The following is a 16519-nucleotide window of genomic DNA, read 5'->3' as shown; positions in this document are numbered from 1 at the left end:
TTCTCTAAAGATTTTTGTGTTTAAATTTAAGTCAAACCCTACTTTATTTGTTTTAGAGGTAGCTTAGATCAAATAGAAAAAACTAAGGGTAATGTATTAAATTACTTTTATTTGTTTAGAACACTGTAATGAACAAACTAAAAAAATATATATTTGCAAAGGTGATGTGATTATGTGTAGCTTGGTAACATTCAGTCACCCCTGTAATTTTATAATATAATAGAAAATAAATGGAAAAATGGGAAATAGTTTATTAATTACAATTAGCTTTAGTTAAGCTATGAACAATAATCTCATTGTTTGTTAAAATTGCTTAACTTCCAACTCAGAAGTTGATAAGATTTTACATACTTTTAGATTTCACGGAGCAAGCCGCAATATTTAATATTAAAATGAATTCCGCCATAGATATTGATTTTTTTGCAATTCGAAATAAAACTATGGTACATATCAAATCATAAATAGTCAAACAATCTGAAACGACGGTTCAATTTAAGGAAACAAAGAATTTCTTGAAAATAAAAATATGTATTAAATAGATATCACACTTTTACTATTTAATTGGCTTACAGCCTTTCACTTTATATAGTAACCATTAAATTTTATTTTCATTTATCTGATCAAATTTGCCATAGTCAAATTAATTTCAATGTTTATTTCTAAATTTCACTTACAAGGTATGTAGATTTATAAATGATAATTGCATTTGTCGTAGAGATATTTTGATTTGAGTCAAAAATGAACTACAGTAATTAAATATTCGTTTTTAAAATTATTCATTTTTATAATTTGATAAATTAAACATATATTATTGATATAATTATGAATATATGTTATATAACAGACCAAATTTCAATTGTACCATAAGTGGAACCATCTCTAATGCAATTATTGGCTTTTTTCAAATTGTAAAATATACAAACATATTTGTTTTCTAATTTGAACTCTCCGTAACGTCCCTTGTGTGCTTATCCACCCTAGAGACAGAAATATTCTAGTAGCATATCGTGTATACAATATTTTTATTCACTCTTCCTAAGTGAGTTCACATTTTATCAAAAAGGGTCCTGTATCTTATTTTTTTTGTGATGCTGTTTCTTTAGTTTCGTAGTAATTTTCAGTAATTCTAAAATTAATTATTAAAGTCATATTCAATGTATGACTTTTATTTGTTCTTCTATTTTTTTTTCTGCTAAAACGTATATGAAATAGTAATTTTTTAAGAAATTATTTTCTATTGTGTGACAACAAATATTTCCTTTTTCCAAAATATACTAAATAAACTTTTTATAATTTTAAAAAGAATTATATATTTGTATTTATAATATAAGTACACATTTAAAATTTTATTTTACACAGTTTTTTGTATATACACCCAACTTCGATATTATTGATTTTTTTCTAACCTTATTTTCATCCAAAAGAGGTTGAAAGGGATAGTTTAAATAAAAAATGTATATTAGATAAGTAATTTGTTTCATTCGATAATTGTTGATGATTTGTTGAATAAATATTTAGTTTTCGACAATATTTCAAAAGTTTTCATTTATTTTTTAGATTTTCTGGAGTAAACCCAATTCCTAATGCTTGATTTGAACAAACTACATCAATCGAAAATGCTTCAATTACACCAGATCTGATGCCATGAGCATTAGCTCTCAGGCAGGATTGTCCCTTGTTTTGTTAACAAACAATTTTTCTAATTTCAAATTACGAAAATATCGTTTTTTCTATATTAGAAAGTGAAAAAGTTATTCGATTCCTAGAAATGTCACGACAAAAACCAAGTATGTATTTCAAATAGTTTAATTTACAAAGAAAACGGCAAACGGTTATCTGATGGTTCTCTAACGAGTGTTAGGGTATCCTTGAAGTTATTTTAATATAGGGCTATTTTATTATATGGATCATTATGATTTAAAAAAATAAAAATATTTTGAAACTTTAAATAGCATAGCAACCAATATGTATGAAAAAAATTGTTCACATCACAGATATTCATTTTTTATTTCTATAAAAAAATTGCCTAATCGAAATTAGGAAAAAAAATGGAAAAAACTGGTTCGCACTAATTGCCCCCCCCCCGAAATAGCAAAATGCAAAGATATCATGAATATTGTAGTCGAACATAATGTTTATTTGCAAATATTACAAAAATTAAAACACAAAATGTTCCACAAATTGGGTATACTATATTCTTGTGTTAAGTTTGTCGAAAATGCAATTTTTCTTAAGTTTGAAAATTGATGTAATATGCGATAAATTGAAAGTTATTCTCAAAATGATAGATATTTCAATTAAACACAAATTTATATATCATCTGTATGCGTGTGTATTTTACCGGGTGTCCTAACGTTTTTCCTCGACGGCTGAAACATAGCATGGGTGCTTCCTATGACCCTGGTCAGGATTAGATGGGGGTATTGTCTTTTTTTTTAGGGGTGTAGAGGGGTCATGTAGGTTTGAATTGTTTTCGGAGCTCCAAGAGACTGAATAAGGTGTTAAGTATTAGATCAAAAAGTGACAAGTGTTCCAAAAAAAACTTTAATAAAATTGACATTTTATAAATTTATTATAAATCAAAAAAAAATATGGGAAAAATTAGAAATTGTTGAAAATTGCAGTTTTTTTCTTTCAGGTACAAAAAAATGGATTTTCAATATCAAATTAGCTTTGTAGATTAAATAAAACTGGTAAATATTTGTCTGGAGATTCGTTTACATATAAATTTTACATATTAAAATTTGCGTTTAATTGAAATATATGTATATAATACTCTATTAAATCAATATTTTTCACAGCAAAGGCACGTTTTTTTTATTCCGAAAAATGATATTGGCTAAGAGTATTTTCAAGAAACCCATAGGCAATATGAAATATTAATCAGAAAATACATAATTAATAAAATTCAATAATACATAATAATAGGTGTAGTAAACATACATTTATTCCAATGAATAGCATTAGTAATGTATATTTCAAGTTTTAAACGTGTGATTGGTAAGATAGTACATTATTCTTTAAAAAAAACATTAATGATACTTTTGTGATGGTTTGTCTCAGTATTTATTGAAAGGGCAATCAAATATTGACACCAGCAAAAAGAAAGTAACCCATTTTTTGCAGATTTTCATCGATAGGGGTAAAACAGAAACCAGGCAGCTAAAATGCGAATGATGTTTATGGTACTGATATTGTATCAGCCTCTCACGCTCATTTTAGGATTTAAAGTTCTGTTCCGGTAATTATGATGTCAAAGATGCAATACATACTGGAGGGCCAATTGTCGAAAATGTGGAAAATATTTGGAAATCTTAGAGTCCTTCCATTAAGAAAGCCATGTTTTCATAACCTATAAGATAAATATTAAAGAAAAAAATAATTGATTTTTTGTACACTTATTATTTAAATCTATTTATATTCTAATTCTAATTAATTACTGGAATATAGGCAAACCAACAAAACTCATTGATACGGGTTCACGTTTAATTCCATCCTCCAATGACTGCTGGCCTCCAAAACACGAGATACAAGCTAATAGACTAGTTAGTTAGTTAAATATTTATTACTGCTTAACATATATACAAAAAAATAAAACAGTACAAATTTGCGGCAACGAACACGACAACACAATGGGGCAATTGTGCTCTTTACCATAAGATTCTAAAACGTAATTTTGTCCTATACTATTTTACATTTCATAAATTTTAAAATACAAATATAGTCGTTTTCCTCATTCATGGCTTGATGTGTCTCGTAAGATCTATTGATGAGATGGTATGCACTTTGCAATTATTCCATACATACATTTTGTCTTTTTTCATCCATATAGATGATTGTGTCAGGATTCTTAATCTTACTATTACCAATCCAATTGTAGTTACTTTTTTTTTAGTCACTTAGTTGATCCATTCCGACTTGTATAAATATTATATCACTATGGAAGTGATGCCCACAACGCTTTGGAAGATTACCAATTCCATCCACGGTATCACGTAAGAAATGCTTCATTCTCCAACTTGATTTCGTTGCATATTCCTTAATGTATATGTCCAAAGGAGATATTTCAAAAAATATTTCAAGATTTCAAAAAAAAACTATTTATTTATAGAAATATAGGTTTTTTTATTAAAAATGCATCAATGTTTAAAAAAAACAACACAAAAGATAAATTTTTTAACAAATTTATTGTTCTAGTACAAATTATAAACATATATATTTACGTATGAAATTCGATTTTTCTAGTATGACCAATAGGAGTATGTTTACAGAACCTGAACCAAATTCTCACTACTTTTTCTAATTAACTTACCGATATTTCAGGAATTTCGCATTCAATATTTTCTGTGAGCTCTTTTAACGTCGCCGTGTTATAAGTGTAGACCAATGACCTCATGTGACACGAAAGAAACTAATCTAAAGACGATAAATTGCACGTTCGAAGTGACCAATCAACTAGTCCATTTCTCGAAATAAAGCACTCACTAAATTTGGCTTGCAATAAATCGATTGTAACGTTTGCTGTGTCACAAGTGGCATCGTCTTGTCGAAACCTCATGTTTCCAAGTCGATACCTTGCAATTGGGTCAAAAAAATGAGTTATCACGGTACGATAGTTATTTCCATTTGAAGTAACGTGGATATTATCATCATTAACAAAAAAATATGGCCAATGATACCTCCAGAATGAAGATAAAACCAAAAAGTATTTTTTTGAGTATGCAATGATTTCTCGTGCAGCATTTGTGAATTGATGCCTCCCCAATAATGCATATTTTACTTATTAACAAAGCTTTGAGCTAAAAAAGGAGCATCATCACTTGAGATGATTTTGCCTTTTTTATAAAAGTTATTTTGATAGTAGATTTGGGTAATTTGAAATGGCTGATCAAGTATACATATATCGCTCCATGATAAAATATATATTATTAGAATTTCTAAAAGTCACAGGAAGAAAAAAAATATGGCTTTTTGAAACATATCAAAGGAGTGTCTGCATAGATTTTATAGATAAATATATTACAAGTAGATCAAAAATTATACATGTGTATTTTCACTTTCAAAATTACCGTTTGGATGTGCCTGGAAGAGTACTGATATGTAATCAAATGATCGTGTCCAAGATTAGTCATTTAATGTGCTTTGTTCCATACACTGAAGAAAAAGAAAAAAATATTGACCAAATGAAGAGAAGATTCATCTTCGATGGGAAAATGCGTGGCACAATATCATAGACTAAACATCATGAAAAAAGTTCTTGTGGAGGTCTTGGACTTGTAGACACAAAGAAACGCTGGAGTATGAGTAATTTCAGATGGTTTAGAAGATTGATTGGGAGTCAAAGTACATGGGCAAGCATCATAAAGGCGGATATGAAAAGAATATATGGTTATGACCATGCTGACTTTATTGAATTATTTAAAGTGAAGGGAGTTTTTGGAGTGGTATAGGTGCTGCGTGTTCGAAGTTGTTTGAGAATATGTAATTTGGTGTGAAAGGAGCGGAACCTCTAGTTTGGAACCCAAAAGTATTGGGGATCCTTGGGGAACACAGTCAGAAGAAACTAACCCAATGAGGATGTAACGTGGCGGGGTATATAAAATTGGAGAAGGGACAAAATGATGGACTCATTTTGAGAAATGTATACGCATTTAAAAAAACTGCGTCGTTGCTTTGTCCTGAAAGACCTGTGAATACATTTTTCCAATCAATTAGGAGTGTTTGAGGTTAATCGAAAAATTTACAGAGATAGGGGCTCAACAAATGTGCAAGGGTCATTTTAAAAAGTATATAAGCCCTCTGATTTCCCACAACACATAGTAGGTAAATTATAAGCTGATTAAAAATTCACTGCCTACAAATAAATGGGTGAAAAATAACCGTACAAGTATTTGTAGACTCTGTGAGGAGGAAGAGGAGGATGATATTCATTTATTCATGAAGTGTCTTTATTCACAAAATGGAAAAAATAAGAATTTGAAAATATTTAGAAATTGTTGATGAGGGGGATATCAACTTATCGTCAGACTTAATGAAAGATAATAATATTTTATTGAAATTTCTGTCTACAGTTTATAAATAATTTATGGATGCATTTTATAATTTACGTTATTTTAAACATCTGTATGTTGGTTATTTTGTGTAGATGTTTGTTTTAGAGAGTAGCTATGTTGCTGTTACTTTTATGTGTTTACTTTGAGGATAATAAACCGCCCCAACTCCGGGCTAAGAAAGAAAAAAAAATCATACATGAATACTTTACACCCTCTCCAAGATTTTAAGGGGAAATTATTTAAAGATCGGAAACAACATATACAAAATTAGAGCATCACGAACTAGTATATTGAAACTGCCTATCGTGGAGAAAATAATTATGTATACAAACACCCGTCATAAAAATTATATAATTAAAAATAATAATGATTCATAAGTGCCAGAATAAAAGTTTTGGTTTCAGGCATTTCTGATTTGTATAGTTGTACATAGTGTTATCTCGGTCCAGTTTGGTAATGGCTTTGCTTAATCTTATATATACAAAAATAAAACTGTTCAATCTTGCTCTTACTCCTCCTTTTTTTCAGCCTAGCATCATTTTTTGTCCACCACTTTACTATTAAAAACTAGCTGGGAAGGAAAAATTACATTAACCAGTTGATTCGTCTGGGATTGCTGCAATTTGAATGAACACTTATGAAGTTCAATGTCTTCAATCATTTTTCAGGTGGTAATAGGAAGAAGAGATTGCATTAACTAGTTCATTCGGATTGGATTGTTTCAATTCAAATGAACACTTATTGCTGCATTTCAAATGAATACTTAATGCTGCAATTCAAATAAACATTTATGATAATTTAATTTGTTCAATAAAGCCAAATAGTGACATTGTTTAACTAATACTTTCAAGCACATTTGTGCCATAAACATTTTATTAAAGTATTGGATATTAAGCAGGATACTAATTTATTTGGAGGTTAAGTAATTTTAAAGTTGTTTCGTAGTTGGTGCATGTATTAAGCAATCTTCACTTTAGGCAAGTTAGGAGTATCTTAATTTACTGGCATGGCGTTGAACACATACCAGGCTTTACTTTACCGAGGATGTTTTAATACATTTTTTAATTGTGATTCAAAAAAAAATTAAATCATAAATTTGGTTTAGCTACAAACTGAGAGGATTGTTGATTATAAATCTATTGATTGTTAACTTTTTCTAATTATTTGAAATACTAAACTTTAGCAATTAATATCTTGGAATTTTCACTCTTAATGTGGTTCACGTGCGAGTGCAAATTTGTTTAGTAATCTGCAAAGCAGGTGTAACAGTGGGAATGTCATTGTAAATAATATCCATTCAGGAGTAATTCGACAAACTTAAATTTTTCTTCATATCACAATCATTAGGCCACCTTGCAAAATTTTTAGCTTGGGGTTTGCTTATTTTCTGGGGTTTTTGAGTTTTTTAATTATTCTTCTGGAATAAATTAGGTACTTTCACATTTGATTGAATTAGACAAACATCACTTACTTTATGTTTTGAATTTATAATTTATTCTACAGACAAAAACATGGACCATATACCACCAGCATTTTATGTCCAAATGCTTCCCCTTCCTATATGTCCGTGGAACGGGTAGGCTCATACTAGTAGGAGTACATAAATATATAATATTTTAAAGATAGGACATATATTGATAAAGTTTGCAAGAAGAAATAAAACTTTTTGTTGGGTCACTATAATCTTTGTTTTTTACTCTTTTCATGTGTAATGATCTAAAAAAAAATATTGTTATTTCTTTTATCGTTTGATTGTTTCTTTTTAAGAATGTTTGTTTATTTGTAATTCACAATTTGTTCAATGAACTTTTTAAAGAAAAAATTACTATATAAACAGTTATATAATGATATATTACACTTTAAGTTGATGATGTTATAAAATAAAACATTTTATGGTGTAATTTCAATTCACAGAGCTATTATTCAACTATTCTATTGCAAATTTGTCAAAAATACTAAAAGATTTAAAATTTAAAAAAAGCAAATATTGTGGGGACCCATAGTTTGCCTTAGCATATTCTTATTACGAACAACGGGATATTTATAAAATCAAAATTAAACATCTCAAGCCAATTTGCAATATATATAAATACTATATTTAGCTATATTATTTATTTAGTCTGTCCTCTTTCACAATATACATAAGCTACGATGCACCAGTTTACACATTGTCAGTTTTTTGAAGTAAATGGCTATGTACAGGACGTACAACGATGTCATGATGGCAAATCGGAGTGAATCCAAATTTGGATAAGACATGAAGCAGAAATTAGTACACACTTAACTGCAAAGCCAAGGGGGTTGAGGTAAGGACTGGAGGAGGAACACATGAAGGTAGGACAGAAGTCCGCCATATTATTACTGCAGAAATTTTTTGTTCATCTTCGCTGTATATGAGCTTTAAACAACATTTCCTAACTTATGGACTTTTTGATATTGTAGAGAGTCTGGATGGAGATCTGGATAGTATTCAAACTTGTTTGACACTACCACCTGTTCAAAAATGACTGGACACACGTTGACTTTTTATTTTTACACTTCTTGACATAGAATAAACTTTTTGTTTGTTTATTTCAGTTGTTATGTGTTGGTGATTTGAAACTTTGTAATTACTAAATATTGTGAATAAATTCGTAATTAATTAATATTCAAGGATTTGGATACTCACTCTTTAGGTTGTTAACATTCAAAAAATGAATGCTCTGAACAAATATTCCTCTTATTTTGAAAAATTCAAACATATTAGTGAGCAATGAACATTAAAGTGATTTGAGTTAGCAAATATGTTGTCTCTCTTAGTTAACAAATTATGTATGGCTTTTTTCAGGCATTTTTTTTTACACATACATGGATTTGGATCCCTATTCATATCTATAGTTATACAAGTGAACTTTGATCATAGTGACTAGTGTTGAGACTTGGTCCAAAAAAAAAATCGGGATCGACCTTTTTATTGAATTTATGTTCCTTTAATTGGTCAGATGGAGCTGAAGTGATCAATTAGATATAAGTAAACAGTATAGTATTATATATACTCCATCTGACCAACAAATCTTCTTTAAAGCCAATATACATTAAGATATTTCCTTCTCTATGAAGGAGGGCATGAACCTACCCAAATTCAGTTTAAGGGAAAAAAAAATTAAGAGTGCGTTGTCCCTTGAGCTACGTCTTTCCATGGTCTTAGTTTATATTTTCCAATCCGATTTTTACCGATATTTTATAAGAAATAGACGGAATTATCTCTTGCTAAAAAAGGATTAGCAAATTAATATTTTTTTTTTTCTCAGACCACATAAGGATTTATAGACCTGCACTAATAGTGAGGCATAAAATATAGAAATATTAATTTTTACATTAGTAAAATATATAATCACTCATTGGAGTTAAAATTTCTTAATAATTTTCAAGTTTTTCAGAATTTGATAAAATTTGTCATACATTGAAATTCTTACAAAATAAATATGCTACTTTGTTTTTCCATCATAATTATTTCAATTAATTTTAAATAGTAAATATATTTAATTAATTTTAAATGTAAAAATTCAATGGAAAATTATATTTTAAATGTTCTAGGCAATATGCAGTACTATATCTTATCATCAGAATAAATATTTGTTTAAATTTAATTCAAAGAATAAAAAATTGATGTAGTTATGTTTAAAAATTGAAACAATTATTGGGTCCTCTACAGTTGGTTAAAATAGAGAAAGGCGGGTGTTCGAATGATATGGTTTGGGCATTGTCATAAAGATGTAGATGTGCAAAATAGTCACATCGTATAGGTATTGTGCAATTCTTTTAATTTCAAATTTTGTTGTAAAGGCCCTAACACACTTTTTATGTGACAGAAAATATTTTTAGGCTAACAATAATCTTGTATTTTAAAAAACCTAATTCAACGCTACTTTAATTTATTCATTCTATCATTTTTGTTTTATTGGAAAAAATTTAGTTGTTCAAAATAAAATTAAATATTAAATAAGTATGTTTGTGTATCTATAATAAATTTTCGTATAATCTTGGGAAAATTCCTTTTCTTTCTCAATTAGGAAAACATATATCCAAAGTTTCCAATGTATATATTTTTCCTATATTGTAAAATGCTAGTTAATAGTGTAAATTGTATTTATATATGTTATGTGGCACATCCACACAAAATCAAACTTTAATAAGTTTGCTAAAAAATGAGTTTGGATTACATTTTTAAGCTTAATTTAATTATTGTCCATTTCTATTTACCTTTAGGATGTGCCGCAAATTCCACTTGAAGTACCTAAAATCGATCGTCATAATAAGACATTGAGAAATTGATCGATTTTATTTAAAAGACTAAATCGGGGCCAAAATAAGACACTTAAGTGTTATAGAAACTATACTTAAAATTTTTGATTTCTTTAAATCATCCCACAAATTTGTGCACAAAGTATAAAATTGACAACAGAAATGTCAATTAAATTTTGGACAAGGCGTAATTATAAAATAAAAAAATATACAGGGATTTTCTATTTCTCGAAAAAAAAAATTCAAGTTTGTATTTATGTTAGCGTAGAAGATATGTTTAAATATAAATGAGACTCTCCCAGATTTACATACATAAAATCACTTACTTATAATGTTAGATACTTTAGAGTGTTTAAAAGGTATTCAAGTAAACACACGTTACTCTTAATATATGTATTTCAACTTGTATTTTTACCAAAAAATTGCAACATATTGCATCTATTTTTGTGTTTTGTAAGTCTATGTATACATACATGCACATGACTTTGAGTATACTATTTGATAAAACTGATATTGATTGAATACATGTTCACTAACTGGATATATGTAAATATATTTGCATGTACATTTACAAGGTGTAAACTAAAAAATAATACATATCTTATAATTCAAAAATCTGAGGTTGACTGATTTAAAAAAATCTGGTACTAAATAGTATCTATGAAATTGAAAGGTACACTGATCGCTCATAAAAAGGCACAATGCCTTCCAAAAAATGATCATGAGCTTCTTGTGCCACAGAGGTATGAAAGACAACCCGGTACTGCACAAGGGCTCTGTTTTAAAACCCATCCTAATTATTTCCAAAGATAAGAAGGAAGATGTGGCAGATCAGACCATTGTCTCAGACAATTGTTCACTAGAATCAGCAAAACATTAATATTTTTAGTTCCACTAAAAATAACAACAGAGTGGGACGCAGAACTCAAAGTCATAACTTTGATTCGTGCAGTTCAATTATCAGACAGTGTTGTCGACAGTTTTGCATTTTTTAAACTTGTTTGTAACATATTTAAAAAAAAAGATTTATTGAGCAATTAGTAATATGCAAACAGTGTAGAGTTGTAGTTTACAAGTTTCGTTATAAGTTATTAGAAATTAAGGGTGAGTACCGAATCTATTGACCATGTACACGTAATACGTATTTTCGACAAAATAAATGTAAGTTTATTTGTATTTGAATATAATAATCTTCAATTTTAACAACTTTCCCTTTCAAAATGAAAATATTTGGTTATTAAAAATGTATCTTGGTTGTAAGAGCAATAATATAATGATAAATTAAAATTTGGAAGCACAAAATTGGTAATGTTGGATGTTGTTGCTCATTTTTTTAACTAGGGCTTACAACATTTTGGGTAGGTGTTACCCCAAAGAAGTACTCGTATTAAGGGAAATAATGTATGAACATAAAACAGTTTAGAGTCTATTCGTTTATTTTAGTTTGAACATATATTTGATTTTTTGGGCCCCAAATGATATTTTAATAAATAATAAGGCATTAAAGAGTTTTTCCCCTGACATAAGCTAAAGTTTAATTACAGCTGTTGTCGTAAATTATTTATAAATTTCACTTTATTTATAACTTGGAATAGCCTATAAACGTTCAAATTACAAAACATAATTTGATCATTTTAGTTCTATATAGCGATGGTAGAATATTTACAGAAGGAACACGCGCTGAAAATGAGTAAATCTTTCTGTTTTAAGCTCTGATTTGGTTTTTAATTTGTACTGTGAAAATCTTTCTGTGGGACATTTTATTAATATATTATAGTTCATATAAAGCAAAGGATTTCGTTATTAAAAAAATAAATAAATTATTGACGAATGATCATTCCATTCGACTCGAATACAAATTGTGTGCTGGATTTCTAAAATCAAATACATCCATCATATATTAGTTTATATGAAAATATTTATGATTTTATTAGTATTTATATCCTTATATTGCAAGCATACCATAATTAAATACATACATAAATAGTGACCGAATTATTCTTATCAACAATATGAAAAATGGCACAAGAAACTTAAGAAAAAAAAGCTATTATAAGCATATTTTTATTTGATTGATTTTAACAATGTCGATTATTTATCATCGAGAAGAAATATTATAGAAAAACAAGTACATTATTTTATAGTAGTCGTACTTTGGAAGATCATCCTATAATTTTCTGTGATTATATATATTCTTTTAAATGTTCCTATAATTAGTCTTTTGTAATTGCGCTGATTAATTTTAAGTAAACATTATAGTATTACATTTAATGTATCAGATCTAAGAATTGTCTTTGAAGTCTATTTACATTCTCAAGTAGCGATAAGAACCTACGCCCTTTGAGTTCAAGTTAAATAATTTATGTCGAGCAAGCTATTTATTCAGCTGCATCTCTCCAATTAAACTTGTAATAATTTTAATATTATTATATATTTTATACAAAACCTTTTCGAACAGGGTATATGTATGTTATATTTTAATTTAGAAGAAACCCTTAAAAATATTAACAAAAAAAAATTAATTATTAAATTATATTGTTCACTTTACTATTTCAATAGCAAACTGCAAATTTTGACAGAAGCGAGTGAAATATTTAAAAAATGTCACCTTTTTATTTGTTTTTTAAGCTTTTAATTTGCCTATTTGTAAAATTATTTGAAATTTAATTTACCAATTTTGTTATACGATGTATGAATCAAGTTTCAATGAACCTCAAAACAATTGTCTATTGCATTTACCAAATAATGATAAAATGCTATAAAAACAAAGTTTTTAACAAAAGATTTGTAGAAAAAAAGATTGATTGCAAAATTTAAATATCTTTGATAAAGGGGCCATTCAATTATACCACGTATCTAAATAATAAAACTGAAAGTATGTAGAGTAAATATGATATTTTATGCTAGAAGATTTGATTCTTGACAAGAAAAAAAACACCTTTATAATTTGAAAAAGAAAACTGGTTGGAACTATTATTTAAAAAAATATATTATCATTCTATGTTGTGTTTTTTTTTTAAATAGGGATCACATCTACCTTGTTGAATGGAACAAAGTAATACAAATACAGGACATAGACAAAATACTTCTCTTATCCACTACAGAGAATCATCTATAAAAATGTTTTCTAACTATGAAGGGCGCCGCTAAACCAACAAAAAGATTGTTGATCTATATATGTGTTGACTCTTCAGAACAATACGTCCATAGGGTTATTTTTAACTGCACAGCTCTCTTACCAGCCTCGTCGAGAGAGGTGGAGAAAATGAGACAGGAAAATAATGTCAAAAAAAGGCTTACCGTCTTCATCAAAGGGGTCACGGAAATATTAGCAATTAGATACATGCTCAGATCAAGGAAACTCCTTTCGTGTTAGATGTTAGGTAACACACCAAATCCGAAATAACACGGTTAGGAAAAGTCTTACATCTTGGTGCGGATCAAAAACATTTAAAAATCCTCAAGCTTTTGAATTCACCCTAAAAGTGGCTTTCATAGAAAAGGTACGCTTTCAGAACCCTCCGAACGTGGCCCTAACTCAAGGAAGTGAGAAAATTGTGAAAAGGGTTATAGACTAAGATCAAAACCGTGAACCCTGTGTTGATAAGTCTAATCAACACAATACAACAATCATTGTTTGTGATAGTGCAAGTAGTTGCACGGAAGAAATTGTAAATTTCTGTGATGCAGACAACAATAAAAATAATAGTAAAGATACTCCAAAGGCCAGGGAAACTGGCAGTGTCTGAGAAACTGCTAATAAAGACCACATAATTCCAAATATGTCAGGAAAATTGTTTCTAAATCCAGCAGCAGGTGTGAAAGACTCTGGAAAAAAGTCAAAAAGTTGTGATGGCAAAAAAAAACATTCAACACTGAAAAGCAGCTAACTCTGAATTAAAACTTAGAAAATCACAAATAGTCTTAAAAACAGGGCCATTGCTCTCAAATGAGAGATACCAAGCCATGTAAACAGAAGAAGATGATGATCTTCGTATTCCTAAATTTATGAAATGTACAAAAATTAAACAAATTATTGATCATAAATATAAAATTAAGTAGGACTTAAGATCAATTTCTGCTGTACTAGCACATATAACCCTTTGTGTGGCCGTATTCTTTGCCGTATGTATATATAATTTTGTACTGTATGCATATTTGTACTATTTTATAATGTATGTATGTACTATGGTCAATAGCAATGCATCCTTAACTAACTAAATATGTTGTGCCGCTGTGGCGAAAACAGACTCCCATGTCCTTAAGTTATCACTTACATAATTTAAAAAGGTTCTCCCAAAAAATTTACCAGAATAAATGTTGAAAATTTTACTCCCTAGAGCAGTAAGACATTAAGTCTTCTGTCTATTAATATAACAGGCAGCTAATGTGAATCAATAAATATAGTTATAAAAAAATATAACCTTCTAGTATGCTAAAAAAAAGAGACTTGAAATAATTGTGGTCATCCCTAGAATTTTTATAATATTTGGGAGGAGAGCAGCTTAGCTAATGTAACTTTATAGTGGGATTTGCTGCAATCAGCTATGAAAGCAATAAAATGAGAACATATCTTAACCTGTATTTAGCTAAGGTACAACTATGTTCCAAATTTTAAAAAAATCACGCTCGTCTAAGTTTTTTTTTTTCAATTATAAGCTTCAGACTCGCATCTAACTATTTTTCAAACTGTACAAAAGTCACATCCCTATCTATCATAAATGACAAAGTTAAGCATATTAATAGCTTTGATTATATTTAACCATGAAGCTTTAATTAGAGTTTTCTGATGAACTGTTGAAAAAAGTATAACAGATTATTTTTGAAGTTGAAATAATTTAGAAAAAATAGACTAACCCTCTGGACAAAAATTAAGCGTTAGCTTTTAATTCGCATTGGAATACATCAAAAATTATCATATTTATTTAGTTGCTACGTTGGTGCACATGTTGATAACAGATTTTGGTAATGTTAGCCATTTTGAATTGTTAGTTTCTTTTCGACATCTATATATTTTTTATGTCATTTAAACATTCTTTGCAATTTTCTACAATTGAAAAAAAAAAATGGAAACAAAATATCAATTAAGGGAAATTATAAAGAACTTTTGAAAGATTATTTATTTTCCAAAATTTAGTATTTTGTTTTAAATATCTACTTTAGAAGAATAAATAATTTTTATAACTTATGAAGAAGTTTAATTGTAGAAAACTGTGGAGCACACCAAAAAGCTAATAATCTATTTATTTGTCAAAAACAAACTAAAACAATGAAAACTTTGTAGACATTTTCACCTTCACACCCAAAATTGAAAAAAATTGAATTCATGATGAGAAAATATATTTTTCTTTTTACCAGGCTTTGTACATACAAGTTCCCAATGGGTTTTTAAATGAGGAATAAAGAGTACTTGGACGTTATGAGGAATATAGGGAAACCTTAGATTGATTTCAATTTTGCTTGGCTCGCCAATGGTGCTCCTTGTTACGACAACAAGGAGACCCAAAAGTGGTTAGTCGAGAATATCTACGATTTTAGGGCTGCGTTAATGTGGCCTCTTTCCTAACTATTTAACTTTGGAATATAAAGATCCGTATAGTGTAAGGGCTATACTATTACTCACAGAAAAGTGGATAACCTCAAAGAGAATGGACCAATATGTCAGAGGACCTTTATATCAATTTTGACAATGCCTTCCGACATCGTGTTACGACTATAGTTAGTGTTAAATGATCAGATTTAAGTGGATTATATAGTGTATAGCTTGGTTATTAAATTGGAAAAAGTAAAAAACCTTGTATGACTTTTTTTTTCTCTAATTATGTACTTTTCAAGCTTCCTTTTGTCAAGTGTAACAATTGTGTTTGTGCTCACTGTATACATTCATTTGTGAACAATTTCACTCAATGTCTAGCAAAATGATTCTTTATTCATTTATAATTCCTATAGTTTTGTTGCAATACAAACTTTTTTTAGTAGAATAATATTTAAAGGATAAAAAAAACTTAGTTTTCTTTCTTATTTATACCAATGCATCAATCAAGTCAGTGCCACAGAATAAGTAAAATGAGGGTGCATGTTTTTATATAGTATAATTGGATTGATTGGCAAGTATTTGAAGGTTGTGACGTTTAACTTGACAACATTTGTTTATGTATAAAGAAAATGTAATATATTTACCC

At 28.6% G+C, this 16519-nt stretch overlaps 1 long non-coding RNA gene across 1 annotated transcript; it reads left to right on the top strand.

Annotated features, from left to right (window-relative positions):
• The first annotated feature begins 2816 nt into the window (after positions 1 to 2816).
• Positions 2817 to 16223, top strand: LOC121124822 (uncharacterized). Its single transcript, XR_005866430.2, has 3 exons — positions 2817 to 3545; positions 15696 to 15848; positions 15927 to 16223. It is a non-coding gene; the product is annotated as an uncharacterized lncRNA (long non-coding RNA).
• The last annotated feature ends 296 nt before the right edge of the window (positions 16224 to 16519 follow it).

Source organism: Lepeophtheirus salmonis, chromosome 9 (assembly GCF_016086655.4).
Source record: "Lepeophtheirus salmonis chromosome 9, UVic_Lsal_1.4, whole genome shotgun sequence".
In the NCBI taxonomy this organism is placed as follows: Eukaryota; Metazoa; Arthropoda; class Copepoda; order Siphonostomatoida; family Caligidae; genus Lepeophtheirus; species Lepeophtheirus salmonis.
Note: the sequence above shows the minus strand (reverse complement) of the source record. Positions and strands in the feature narration are given on the sequence as shown.